Consider the following 12,479-nt stretch of genomic DNA (forward strand, 5'->3'; position numbering starts at 1 on the left):
TTTCTCGACAACCACGGGTCCGATATACTTGAAACTTGCCAGGTATATTGCTGGGGACCCGAGGATGTGCCTTTTCAAGGTTTCATATTAATCGGACAAGTAGTTACCGAGCTATGGCGATTTCTTTACCAAACTCCGCAAGCCGTTCGCTTTGGACCAAACCATTTCATGTAAATAGAGGGGGGGGATTGTCACCGTACTCGCAAGCCGTTCGCTTTGGACCAAACCATTTCATGTAAATAGAGGGGGGGGATTGTCACCGTACTCGCAAGTCGTTCGCTTTGGCTTTGCGAATGGACCAAACCATTTCATGTAAATAGAGGGGGGGGGATATAATTTTAGATATATATATAGTACGGGCATGCCCTAGTACTATTAATTTAGATACGAATACTACTACTTATTTACGATGTACTACTATTTCTACTTTAAAAGCACCAATTGGCCAGGAAAAGTTTTTATCCCAAGTCTTTCATGAACCGGCCGCCAGGCCTGATGTTCGACCGGAGCCGATTTGGGCAAGAATTTGGAACTTGTTCAGGGTGACGGCGATAACTTGCCGACTCTTCATGAAATAAACCATGGGGTCTTTAACGTCCTCCAACTAATGTTCAGAGACATGCCACCCCACGTCCACAACCTTGTGACTGTTTCGAGTCGGGTTAGGCAAGTTCACTACCCCTGCACCATCCTGTCAGACTATTTTGCTCTTGATGTCTCACTGATGAAGACAACCAGGCCATAACGATTCTGTGCAACACTGGTGCTGATGCAGGTCGCAAGCTTTTGCACATCCTTTTTGAATAGTGGCGTCTGATGTTGGCCCCTGAATATCGCTTCTTCTTGGTCCTTGGCTTCGTTTCAAGTCGGTCATGGATCAACTATTTTTGGCTTGCCAAAGTCTTCATCAGTGACCAAATGGAATTTAATCAGGACAGTAATATCTATCATCGATTCAAATGGAGACCAGGGAATCAGTTTTGAAAATTTGGATTTTAACCCTGACTCAACTGGGCGATTTTGAGTTTTCGCCGGCTGATCCCGGCTGTCGATGGTCCGATAAACTTGACAATTCGCACACGCATAGATCATGACATACCGTAATGAACGTGATGGTAAAATTATTTTTTCCATATTACAGTATCTTGTAGAATATCCCACACCTGCTTTGATCCAGAGCTCTTTCAAACCATAGCGTTGAAGAATGACCCAGAAATGCTGTGCCAGTAACAATCACGAACATCAGTTTGCGAACATCAGTTTGCGAACATCAGTTTCCTCTATGTGATTCAAGATTCAATACTTTATTACCACATCAACTTGACAGTTGTTAGGAATTTGAGGTAGAGTGCTCTTAAAGACAAAAAAAACCATTCATTAATAAGGCATGGTAAACCTCCAAACATTCAGTGGTCATAGTATACTGTTGCGGTTCTGAGAGTGTACATATTGATCAACAACAACAACAACATGCATTTTAAGGCCATTTTCCCTGCAAGAGCGGGGGTTACCCTTGCGGTCTCCATGACAATCTTCTCCATTTTGCCCTATTTTCTGCATCTCTCCATGTTAACCCCCTTGCCCGCATTTCTTCTTCCACCATCTTTAGCCAAGTCTTTCTCGGTCTTCCCCATCCTCTACTTCCTTCTACATTCATTTCCATCACTCTTCTCAACCAGTCACTTTCATCCTTCCTCAACACATCACCAAACCATCTCAACCTGTTCCTCTTCACAGCATCAATCACAGGCTCTATTCCCATCATCTTTCACAATTCATCATTTGACTTCCTCTCTCTCAACGACACTCCGCACATCCACCGAACCATTCGCATTTCCACCATTTCCAGCCTTCGTTGCTGCTCTACATTCATGACCCATGTCTCGCTCCCATAAATCATAACACTTCTCACACATGCAGCATACACCTTTCCCTTCAGCTTCAACGACACTCCCCTCCTCATCAGCATGCCACTCAGTTCCCGAAACTTCTTCCATGCACATCTCACTCCAGCAACCGTTGCCGAGTCTGATCCACCTTCTCCATTCAGCATGTCTCCGAGGTAGCAAAATGTTTTCACACCTTCCAGCTTCATACCGTCTCCAAGATCCAACTCAACATTTCCTGCATCTGAAGCTCCCTCTGTGCACACCTTACATTTGAATGTAGCTGCCACACTGGTTAATGACCCTCTCAGACCACTACATTTTTGATGAACCCACTCAGCGCACATTGTACATTGAATGGAGTTCACTCCGACACCCTTCCTGCACACAGCACATGGCCACTTCCCAGTTTTTTCCACCTCACCACATGCTTTACCACTTGCCATCACCTTCGTCTTTCCTATATTCACCTTCAGACCTTTAGTCTCCATACATTCCTTCCACTTGTTCATCTTTTCCTTCAGTCCATCAATACTTTCCGCAATCAACACCAGATCATCTGCATACAACAACTCCCACGGTAAACCCTCCTTTACGTTCTGAGCCAGCACCTCCATCACAGCTACAAATAGTAGTGGACTTAGTACCGACCCCTGATGCACTCCCACCTTCACCTCAAACTCACCACTGTTCCCGTCCTTCGTCCTTACAGTTGTGCGCGCTCTTTTGTACATTGCCATCACAAATCTGATCAACCATTCCTCCACTTCTAACTTCCTCAATGCCCATGTCAATACTTTGCGTGGAACCCTATCGAATGCTTTCTCCAGATCAACAAACCTAAGAAACAACTTCTTCCTCTTCTCCATGTACTTCTCCTGCAACTGCCTCACAATAAAGAGCGCGTCTGTCGTTCCTCTTCCTGGCATAAATCCAAAATGCATTTCGGCGATCTTCACCTTCTTCCTTATCCTCCTCTCCAACACCCTTTCCAATACCTTCATTCCATGCTCCAATAACTTTATCGGTCAGTACGAGCCACACTCCAGAGGGTCACCTTTCCCCTTGTATAGAGGGACGAGGGTACTCAGTTCCCAATCCACTGGAATGCGACCTTCTTTCACCACCAGATTACAGATCTCTGCCATTCTCTTCACACCCCAACTTCCTGCTGCCTTCAACATATCTCCCACAACTCCCGTCGGCCCTCCCGCTTTTCTACTCTTCATTGCCTTTATCGCTTCCTCAACTTCCTTCTCAGTTATCTTCTCTGCCGGTCCTAAAACTGGTTTACTCTCTATGTTGCCATCCCATTCATTCTCTGTATTCAACAGCATTTCCACATATCTTTTCCATCTTCCTTTAATTCCATCTGGGTCCACAACGATGACCACAAACATGTGGAACATGTCTTTCAATCCTGACAAATCTCACACTCTTACTATGTCTCTCCGAAAAGATCGACTGGACAACCCTCCCATCTACTTTCTCAACAATCCTCTCCAAGAAGTTCTGTCGCTCAAGCTTTTGGGTCTCACCATCTGCCATGATCTTTCTTGGGAAAACCACATTTCCAAGCTGGCCTCCAAAGCCAGTCGCCGACTGGGCATCCTCCGTCGTGCGAAGTCCTTCCTTGGCACACCTGAGCTCCTCACCACATACAAGTCTTTCATCCGCAGCTCAATGGAATACTGTTCTCCCCTATGGGCTGGTGCTCCTGCCTCACACCTGGCTCGGCTTCACGCTGTTGAATCCAAAGCTTTCAGAATCATTGGAATCTCCCGCGATGAAGCTATCTCTGAGGGCCTTTCACTCACTCACCGCAGGCAGGTAGGTGGTCTTTCTGTCTTCTACCGACTCCTCTCCGGCCTTGCTCCCCCAGCTCTCTCTGTGCTCTGTCCCCCAAATATTCCTACAGGTCGCACAAGATCTGCCAGCCACCCTCTGATGGTTAAACTGCCGAAATCTCGGCTCTCTGCTCACCTTCACTCTTTCATTCCTCTTTTCTCCCGCCTCTGGAACAAACTCCCACACTCACTTCAATCACACTCCTCCCTCCAGGTCTTCAAAACAGCTGTTCACCACCATCTCTTATCTTCCCCCATCCAAAACCTTGATCTTTTCTACCCCCACTAATTCACCCCAGATCCACCTTGTTTGAAATTCCAACTTCTTTCCTGGAAGTCTTGGCAGTGTCCATATGTTTTATACCTCTCCCACCCCCCCCCCCCCTTCCCATGCCTCCCCCCCAAAGCCCTCTCCCTCCCACAGTTCTCTCGATGTCTCCATGTCTCTCGGTCCCTGCTCTCAAATGTTGTGTTTGTGTCCTTCCCCCTCTCTCCCCATCTTGTCTACCGCTCCCGATGGTATTTGTTTTGTGTGTCTGTTTGTCTTTCTGTGTGATTAATGTTCGCTCTTTCACGAGCCTCGATCTTGTATACAAAAAAACAAATAAACAAACAAAAAAAAAAACATTTGTCCCACTTCATCCTTCAAGCAACTCACCCCCATCACATCACACCTCTCTTTCGCTATCTGCTTTGCAATCCTGAATACCGCTCTCTGACCCTCTTCCGAATCCAAGCATTCTCCGAACATTTTCCTACATGTCTCCTGCGCCTTTGCTACCTCTTTCTTTGCAGCCTTCTTGGCTGCCTTATAACTTTCATGCTCTGCTTTTTCTGCTCCCGTACCCTTCGCCTTCTGCCACTCCTTGAACTTCTTCCTCTTCTCGACAATCCTCTTTCCAACTTCATCATCCCACCACCATGTTTCCGAGTGCCTCGGTGGTCCTTTTGTCCATCCACATACCTCACCAACGGCTCCCAACAGACTATCTTTCATTGACATCCAACCACGTTCAAGCTCAACCACATCATCCTCTACCCGACTCAGCCTCTCTTTTAATGCCTCCCTTACTGTCACCTCTTTCAACCTCCACACCTTCATTCTCGGTTGGTACTTCACCCGCCGAGCTCTCCTCACACCTTTCACCCTTATGTCGCAGACAACCAAGTGGTGCTGTGAAACAGCCTCCTCCCCCGGGATCACCTTTGTGTCCCGGAGGTGCCCCCTATCTCGCCTACGCACCATCAGGTAGACAACAGTTGTCGTCGACCCACCCGACGTGTATGTAACAAGCTTATTATCCCCTTTCTGGAACTGAGTATTACAAATCAACAAATCAGCTCCATCAGCAAACTCCAAAATCCTTTCACCTTCTCCATTTCTCACCATATCCGTAACCCCCATGAACTCCCTCAAAACCATCCATACTCCTTCCCACATGTCCATTTAGGTCTCCTCCTACCACAACAACTTCCTCATCTTTCACGTTTTCCATCAGCTTCTCTATCGCACACCAGAACTTGTCCTTCTCTTCATCGCTCCGACCAACCTGCGGAGCATATCCCGAGATGACGTTCACCAAGAGCTTTCCAATTTGGTTTTCAATTTGGTTTCATCAATTTGGTTTCAGACCAGGTCACTCTACTCTGGACATGCTGCTTCTGCTGTCTCAACAATGGATGGAGGTCCTCAATGCCAAACAGGAAATCAGAGCTGTCTCCCTTGACATATCAAGGGCCTTTGATACGGTCTGGCACCCAGCTCTGCTCACCAAACTCTCCTCCTATGGTATCCATGGAAATCTCCATGCATGGCTTGCGGACTTCCTCTCTGGTCGTAGTCAACGTGTGGCCCTGAATGGATTTCTCTCATCTCCCCTTCCTGTTCAGGCTGGAGTTCCCCAAGGAAGTGTGCTGGGCCCTGTGCTTTTTCTGGTCTTTATCAATGATCTCTCTGACTCTCTGGAAAATCCTCTCTATCTCTTTGCTGATGACTCCACTCTCTGCCGCTCCATTCCTCTTCCCTCAGATCGGCAGTCTGCAGCCTCCTCACTCTCTGAAGACCTGGACAAAATCACAGACTGGTCAAACAAGTGGAACATGTCTTTCAATCCTGCCAAATCTCACTCTCTTACTATGTCTCTCCGAAAAGATCGACTGGACAACCCTCCCATCTACTTTCTCAACAATCCTCTCCAAGAAGTTCTGTCACTCAAGCTTTTGGGTCTCACTATCTGCCATGATCTTTCTTGGGAAAACCACATTTCCAAGCTGGCCTCCAAAGCCAGTCGCCGACTGGGCATCCTCCGTCGTGCGAAGTCCTTCCTCGGCACACCTGAGCTCCTCACCACTTACAAGGCTTTCATCCGCAGCTCAATGGAATACTGTTCTCCCCTATGGGCTGGTGCTCCTGCCTCACACCTGGCTCGGCTTCACGCTGTTGAATCCAAAGCTTTCAAAATCATTGGAATCTCCCGCGATGAAGCTATCTCTGAGGGCCTTTCACTCACTCACCGCAGGCAGGTAGGTGGTCTTTCTGTCTTCTACCGACTCCTCTCCGGCCTTGCTCCCCCAGCTCTCTCTGTGCTCTGTCCCCCAAATATTCCTACAGGTCGCACAAGATCTGCCAGCAACCCTCTGATGGTTAAACTGCCGAAATCTCGGCTCTCTGCTCACCTTCACTCTTTCATTCCTCTTTTCTCCCGCCTGTGGAACAAACTCCCACACTCCCTTCAATCCCTCTCCTCCCTCCAGGTCTTTAAAACAGCTGTTCACCACCATCTCTTATCTTCCCCCATCCATAACCTTGATCTTTTCTACCCCCACTAATTCACCCCAGATCCACCTTGTTTGAAATTCCAACTTATTTCCTGGAAATCCTGGCAGTGTCCATATGTTTATACCTCTCCCACCCCCCCCCCCCCCTTCCACATGCCTCCCCCCCTTCACATGCCTCCCCCCCTTCACATGCCTCCCCCCCAAAGCCCTCTCCCTCCCACAGATCTCTCGATGTCTCCATGTCTCTCGGTCCCTGCTCTCAAATGTTGTGTTTGTGTCCTTCCCCCTCTCTCCCCATCTTGTCTACCGCTCCCGATGTTATTTGTTTTATGTGTCTGTTTGTCTTTCTGTGTGATTAATGTTCGCTCTTTCACGAGCCTCGATCTTGTATACAAAAAAAAAAAAAAAAAAAAAAAAAAATCATCATCAACCTATCACTCACTCTAGTCACACTCACCACACTGTCTCCAAACTCCTCAGAAAACAGGACACCAACACCATTCATGCCCTCCAGGCACCCTTGCCACACAAACTTGTATTTCTGTCCCTGCCTACCCTTCACCATTCTCAGACCACTTCCCTTCCATCTCGTCTCTTGCACACAACATATGTCCACTCTTCTTCTGATCAATACTTCCACCACTTCTCCTGATCTCCCTGTCATTGTCCCTACATTCCATGTCCCAAACCTCAGAAACCGATCTCCACTTCGGGCTGTACCCTGCCCATATGTAGTTGTAATTGTCATGGTTCTCTTTTTGAGGCAATGTTTTTATGGCCGGATGTCCTTCCTGACACCAACCCTCTTAGTCGCCTCTTACGACACGCAGGGATACGGTGTACCTATTCTAACCAGGATACACACCGTACACACCGGTCCAAGTCAATTCATGTAAAAGCACAAGGATGGCCGAGTCGTCCTCCCAAATACATTACACATACAAGCTCCTCCACAAGCTTGAGATCACCATTGATAACAAAGAAAAGGTTCGTTTACACTGCACGTTAAGTAGCTAAGATGGCCAGGCGTACAGAATGTAAACGCAACACTTTCGAAGGTGAGATCTCAGTGAGCAGAAGCACTCGGAGCCCTCAAGCACGTCGTGCAAACGAGCCTCAGGAAGCAGGAAAGGAGGCCTCAAGCACGTCGTGCAAACAAGCCTCAGGAAGCAGGAAAGGAGACCTCAAGCACGTCGTGCAAACGAGCCTCAGGAAGTGTACATATTGATCATTAAAGGTTAAAGGTTTGCCCCCATAGTTAGTCCACAAGCAACACGTAGGCCACCTTAGAACATTAGTTATGTCATAGTATGTGTCAGGATAAGGCCATTCCCATTCGTGATACCTGCGTTGTGTAAAAGAAATAAGAGTAGGCCCCGTTCATTTTGCCTCCACCCTCCAAATCTACCTCGTTGGGCAGCATCCATCCCGCGCCCCATTTTGGCTATGGCACCTCGCCTTAGGATGCTCACTAGTCGAGGGACACGAGGTAGGCCTGAGAGAGGGTGGAGCCGGCGTTGAGGTCGGGGAGCGGCAGCGAGACGGTAAGAGCGAACAACCAACCAGGGCTCGGGTGAAATGGCGTGAGGGTCGTGGTAAGTGCGCGGCTGGCAAATTCCAGAGGGTTCGCTGGGCGGCGCTATATAAACGCGCGCACAAAGTCCTTGGAGAGGACTTGAAGGAATTGCGCTTTACCAGAAGGACTCGCTGGGGAAGGTTGGCTTTGTAAAGGACTGTCCATAATTGACGCCACAGCGCGCATGATAAAGGCCTCGTGAGGAAAGTGCATTGGAAGAGGACTGCAGCGGATACGCGCTTTGATTGAAAGAGCACGTATGCTATTGAACTTGCATTGGGGAGCGCCTATTGAGCGGTATTGGGAGCGCGTATAGCGCCAGTGCATTTATTGCGTACGTGGCTGAGCCGCGAAGTAACCGCCAGCCAACCTTGCCTTTCGCCCTGTAATTGTCCGCTCCACGTAAACGACCCGCGGGGAGCTTCTGCTGCCCTGACCATCTGCTTCACGGTACGAGTCGGGGACCTGAGCGACTGCCTGGACGCCATCATGCCTGGACGCCATCATCCCTGGACCATCACCCAGACCTTCTACATCCCCGTGTGTGTGTCTGAGAGTGAAACGGGCCCGTGTCCTGGGATAAGTTAAGACTGTATAGTGTATAAGCTTCACTGTGTGTTCTTCTTCTCCTTCCTGTACAAATTGTAATAAACCAATTGTTATTCCTTGTTTCTTCCTAATTCGACCGTATCAGTCCTTTCCTCCATTGTGTAAGCGTGGCACGATTCGGAACCGCTCAGATCAAGTTTAGTTCCTGTTAACAGCTCCGATCACGGCTCGCTATCGCTCGGCATTTCCACTACAACCATGATTCGGGCGGGGTTATTTCCTTGCTTCCCGGGAGGCGTTGGTAGTTAGGTATTAGGAATCTTCCTACGACCCCACCCAACACTGACCGGAAGGAACGTCATAGCCCCGGATCACGTCGGCTAGCAAAAAGACAAGGGGACTAATCCCCCCTTGGTAAGGGGAAAGGCCGATGTTGAGATCCGCAACAATACATTATAAAGTGCGTATAAAAGCATTCAAAATGGCCTGTAGCTAAAGTGCCAAGTGCATTATAAGCTCATGAGTAGTTATAGGAGTGGTACTGTGCATTCAGAATGTGGATGGCAGTAGCATAGTTCCTGAACCTAGAGGTTCTGACCTTGAGGGCTCTGAGTCTTTTCCCTGAGGGTAGGAGTTCGAACAGGGGGTTGGCTGGATGAGAAGCATCCTTAAGGATATTCAGGCCAACCCTCTGCATTCGGGACTCGTGGATATAGGAGAGAGAGGGCAGGTTCCAATGATTTTGGAGGCTGTACATATGACTTCGTCCAGCTCCTTTTTTTCCTGGGCCGTGGTACTGCTGAACCAAACAGTTATTGAAAAGGTAAGTGTGGATTAAATGACAGCGCGATAAAACTGGAGCATGCCCTCCCTTGACACCCTTAACTTCCTGAGTTGCCTCAGAAAGAAGAGTCTCTGGTGGGCCCGTTTTATGATAGAGATGGTGTTATCCTCCCACTTCAGAGAGGAGGAGATGGTGGTGCGAAGAAACTTAAAGTTGCACACCTGCTCCACCACCTGGCCATTGATGACCAGAGGCGAAAGCTCCATCCCGTCCCTCCTGAAGTCCACAACCATCTCTTTGGTTTTTGTGATGGACAGCTGTAGATTGTTGTTGTGACACCAGTTGACCATGAGGGAGATTTCGGCACGGTTTGTTGATATCTGTTGATCAAGACTGGGAATTTGGGACACAACACCCTGTTGTATGGACTGATACAGGTGTTTTTGGCCTGGAACCATTCCACTCAGCACTGGTTCTTCATCAGGACATAAACCTGTCACTTTGCTGACAATGTAATCTCTCAGCATAATCTGTAGTTTGGATTTATTGATATTTGATGACCAAAATATATCCATGTCAACAGGTAAAGGATTATCATGTTGTACTGTACCAAGTTCTACTGGCTTGGCTTCACATCTACGCATCCTTCCACATATGTATGAAACACAAAATCAAGCCTAGATGCTTTTATATTATTTCAGAGCTGAATCCAATAAACTTCAGAAATTCCCCCACCCCAGTGCAGTTAGGGTTAAACATCTGGATGGAAACCAGGCATCAGTAGAACAACCACGATGCTGTAATAGCCGGCGAAGCCGGTGTTGTCAATAAACGCGTACGTATTATGTTGAAAACCAGATTATCCCTTGGCTTGAGAATTTTGAAGCTCAATGGAGGCCGCCATCTTGCGGATGCGGAAGTATGCATAACAAATTGAAAAACGTTCAATAGGAGTTTCTTTCACCCGTCTTTGTTTGATTCACAATCTTATGCACCTCCAATTTATTATTAAAATACTTTAAGACCAACCTCGGCCCGCACGGGCCTGGTTATCTTCAACGAAAAGTGTCACCAAACACCGGAACCAATGAGATTCGAGCATTTGAAAAAATATTTCTAAAACCAAATCACGCAATGGAGGCCGCCATCGACCGGATGCGGAAGTTTGCATAAAACAATTGCGAAAAAGTTCAATAGGAGCTTGTTTCACCCGTCTTTCTTTGATTCACAATCTAATGCACCTATAATTTGTAATTAAAATACGTTAAGACCAACCTCGTTATCTTCAATGAAAATCGTCACCAAACACCGGAACCAATAAGATTCGAGCATTTGAAAAATATTTTTTTAAAGCTTATTACTGAAAACGCTGAAATTGGACGCTGAAAACGGCAGCAAATATTCTAAAATTGACGAAGAATTATTTTTTTAGAAATCTCGCGGCCATCGGGGATAGTTTTTCACAGCCAGAAATACAGTATAAGCAGTTTACATAAAGAAAGAAAGCTCGGTTTGATTAACGACAGTCACACATTGCCGTTGAAACGGCGCTATCGTCTGATCTGTCAGCACTGATGTTACTGCAAGCTAACTTCTTCTGGTGGAGGAAGCTGCAGTGCCCAGAGAGAACCAGCCCTGACAGCGACTGAAGTTAGAAGACTACACACATACTGTGAAAACGTATGTTAAGCCCAGTTAAAATTTCTTAAAATAGGCCCTAAGCTAGCACATCATATAGTTACTTCCTTAAGCTTCTTGTGACATTTATTGTATGTAGGTATTGGGGAGGACTGTCTGCTCTTCTCTTTTCCCAAGTCTTACCAGGTACGGTACCTACACCGACCTACTATCAACTACCTAACCTACTGATGCCATCGTGATGGGTAAAATAGTGGCAAGAGGCTTTGGCTTCGCCGGCTCATTGCGGCTTTGCAGTCGGTACTAGTATAATTGACAGTAAAACCCAGTTGATTCATCAATTACCCAGTGGCATATTGGTGCGAGTGCGAGCACATACTCCTGATGCCACTTAACAACATTTGATTGTCACCAAACCCTCTACACAACGAAATTGGCCATTCATCATCATTTCCCATGGAAAGCAGTTGGAAGCAATGGGCAATGGATTTGGAAGCAATGTTATTGGAAAGAAAAACAAGTATTGTTTTCTTAATTATTTATTATGGCACCAAATCCTTATGTACAAGGGCATGCTCCACCAACCACAAATGGCACTACTGGCTCTTACAACCGACTATTACACAGAACTAGGTATATGTCTTGTAACCAGACAGTGAATACGACGCAAAACAGACAACTAATTAAAACATAAGATCGTCAAACCTGCAAGGCCCCTTCCGCTTGTTCAAGTCGGTCGTCGTCGTCGGTGACGTCAGGGCTTTCCACCCCAGAAGGTTATTTTTTATTAAATTTAATTTCTCAGGATGCACACGATGCGTCGTGTACGTACGCGACGCAGATAAATTTCAGCCCTATGTTGGATAAAAAACACGACGACAAAAGAAGGGAGGAACTAGCCTCGTTGCAGAGAACTATAACTACACACCATCCTTCCTCTCGTTCTATGTTGACGGTTTGCATACCGATCTCGAAAACATACCAACGTCAGACAACCAAGAGGAGAAAAAGAAACACAATAAATAAGGAAAAATAAAATAAAAATTGACTGAATATCGACTCAAAACATCTGCTCTGAAATAAGCGAATCAGCAATAGGTTCTAGTAAACTTAATTTTATCTTTTCTCTTTCGTCTTTAAACGACTTTTGTATATATTTATATTTATCACGAAATTAATGAACCTGCTTCCTCATTTAATTCCATATTATGGGATAAAAGTAAAAATAAGACATTAGGCGGTGTACTGGCACAATACGCTGTTTGCTCAAATATATAAATTAAATTTTGTTTCATTTTTCTTTCATTAACACAAAAATCGTTTTCGTCTCTCAAATATGTTCAAGATCATTCGTAGATAGAACAAGACAGCACGATAACAAATATAGATCGCTCGCTGTAATGATCTACCATATAAAATTG

The 12,479-nt window shown here is 46.5% G+C and overlaps 1 protein-coding gene across 2 annotated transcripts in view; it reads right to left on the bottom strand.

The window, feature by feature from the left end:
• LOC137422181 (histone-lysine N-methyltransferase NSD2) overlaps positions 1-11,837 on the bottom strand; it is a 103,861-nt gene extending 92,024 nt beyond the window's left edge. For both annotated transcript variants that reach the window (XM_068108942.2, XM_078772163.1), the window contains exon 1: positions 11,764-11,837. The gene's annotated coding sequence lies outside the window, so the exon portion shown is untranslated. The remainder of the gene's footprint in view (positions 1-11,763) is intronic.
• Between the last annotated feature and the right edge of the window lie 642 nt (positions 11,838-12,479).

Source organism: Myxine glutinosa, chromosome 2, assembly GCF_964187855.1.
Source record: "Myxine glutinosa chromosome 2, kmMyxGlut1.1, whole genome shotgun sequence".
In the NCBI taxonomy this organism is placed as follows: domain Eukaryota; kingdom Metazoa; phylum Chordata; class Myxini; order Myxiniformes; family Myxinidae; genus Myxine; species Myxine glutinosa.